A 2407-nucleotide genomic window follows, 5' to 3' on the forward strand; every position below is an offset into this window, starting at 1 on the left:
CTCTCTCTCTCTCTCTCTCTCTCTCTCTCTCTCTCTCTCTCTCTCTCTCTCTCTCTCTCTCTCTCTCTCTCTCTCTCTCTCTCTCTCTCTCTCACTTTTCCACTCATTATCCTTTCCTTCGCGTCCTATTCTCTTCCTGTTTCATTAATTTTTCTTCTTCTTCTAACCGTCTTTTTCTTCCTCCCTTTTTTTTTTTTATCTTTAGCTTCTTTACTTTGACTTTACTCTTTTCCTCCTCGTCACATAACATTCCTCCATCTTTTTCCCTTTCTTTCCTGCTTATTATTATTATTTTTTTTTAATCATCCATTTCTCCCCACTCTATTTTTTTCCACCTTTGTTTCTCACATTTCATCTCCGTCCCTCCGTCTGTCTACCACCTACGACACTCACCCACACCCACCCTCTCTCCCTCCCTCCGTTCCTACCTCACCGTCCCTCCCTCTCTCCCCCTTTCTCTGAATCTCCCTCCCTTCATACCTCCCCTCCCTCCTCTCCCTCCTCTCCCTCCTCATCTCCTCACCTGCCTCATTTGTTTGGGTGACTGTGGCTGCCTCTCATTAAAGCACTGCCTCAGGTGGGAACGCGCGACACCTGCTGTCAATAATTAAAAACCCCTTAATGAACTGCCTATCTTGATGACTCAATTGACCCACGAAACTAAGAGTATACATATATGTTTGGCTGTCAACATTTGGTGATAACAGTTGTGATATTAATAGTAATGTTGTAATGATAGTGATAATAACAGTAATAATAATGGGGTAATATTTACATTTTATGAAAGATTCGTGTTCTACGATTGTGAACTCCCCTGTGTCTCTGTCTGTCTCTCTGTATGTACGTATGTATGTATGTATGTATGTATGTATGTATGTATGTATGTATGTGTGTACGTATGTATATATGTATGTCTGTATTTTTGTTTTTTGTTCCTCTCTCTCTCTCTCTCTCTCTCTCTCTCTCTCTCTCTCTCTCTCTCTCTCTCTCTCTCTCTCTCTCTCTCTCTCTCTCTCTCTCTCTCTCTCTCTCTCTCTCTCTCTCTCTCTCTCTCTCTCTCTCTCTCTCTCTCTCTCTCTCTCTCTCTCTCTCTCTCTCTCTCTCTCTCTCTCTCTCTCTCTCTCTCTCTCTCTCTCTCTCTCTCTCTCTCTCTCTCTCTCTCTCTCTCTCTCTCTCGTTAGCTATACACATGCCACACGTGACTCGACTGCCTGCCTGCCTGCCTGCCTGCCTCGCCCACCTCGTCTAGTTCGTGTAAAGGAATTCGATCCGGAGCGAAATTCAATTCTATGCCCAGTATTGAGACGGTCATGTGGCCAGCGAGGGCGTTCCGGGGCGAGCGGTGCTTGGGAAGGGCGCCAGGACAGGGTGTTTTGGACAGTGGGGAAGGGGCGATTGGATATGGACGGGGAAATGATTTTGTCTCGTGTTGGTCAGTTGTGTATATATTTTTTTCTTTTCTTAAGGATCATTGGTGTAAGGATTTGATTTTTGCGGTGTTTTGTTATATAAGGGGACTTGTATAGGGCAAGAAAAATGCTGAAAAAAAAAAAGGCCCAGTGAAGGTTATCATTTCCCAATCAGTGTAGTAAAAGGGTTATCCAAAAATTTAAGGGGGATTTCGGTCTTTATTTATTTATCTACTTATTTACTTTTTTTTTTTTTTTTTAGGGTAATTCTCATGTGGGATAGCTTATCCCTAAGATCTAAGGTTGCCTTGGAATAGCACTAGCTTCACCCTGGCATTCCTACAGTGGCCTCCTCTGCTTTCCTGGCTGAGTGGGGAAGGTTTGGAGGCGCCTTTGTCTTGCCGTGGACTTTTGGTGCCTGCTTTTGTTCATGACTCTGCGACGTAGGGGTGCTGCAAGTAGTCATTGCGGGGATGTCAAAGTATTGGGTGGTCATTTGGGTTCAGTTTGTGGTGCTTTGGTGGATGAGTTGACGCGGCTGGAATGGAGGGATTCGGCGTAGAGAGGATTGGCAGTGTGTCCTTCCTAGAGACAGCTGGATGCTTTTATGGGGAATTGTTATATTCTGGGACAGTGAGAGGTCCATGGTGGCGCCAAGGTGACATTCTAACCGTAACCGGAATGACTTCAACATGGCTTCCACTGTTATTAATGAGTGAAACTAAAATGCGTCTTACAATTCGTCACCACCATTAACCTTTATGCTTCCGCCGCAGAATAAAAGCTTCTTCAGTAATTAGGAGAGTGGAAGGCGTGGTTAAGCCAGATACCAAGTTGGCTTTGGGTGCCTCGGCGGACCAACGACATAAAAGGAGACGAACCAAATGGTCTCCGCTCCTCTCACCTCACACTACCTGATGAATTATTGTGCAGTCCACTTACAAAGAAAGAAAGAATTAGTTACATGTTTCATATGTCAAGGAGACTGGCTAAGGGCA

The 2407-nt window shown here is 44.7% G+C and overlaps 1 pseudogene; it reads right to left on the reverse strand.

Moving 5' to 3' along the window:
• The window catches only part of LOC135105264 (uncharacterized protein DDB_G0271670-like), a 34386-nt pseudogene extending 32481 nt beyond the window's left edge, over positions 1 to 1905 (reverse strand).
• Positions 1906 to 2407: the final 502 nt, after the last annotated feature.

Source organism: Scylla paramamosain, chromosome 11 (genome assembly GCF_035594125.1).
Source record: "Scylla paramamosain isolate STU-SP2022 chromosome 11, ASM3559412v1, whole genome shotgun sequence".
In the NCBI taxonomy this organism is placed as follows: domain Eukaryota; kingdom Metazoa; phylum Arthropoda; class Malacostraca; order Decapoda; family Portunidae; genus Scylla; species Scylla paramamosain.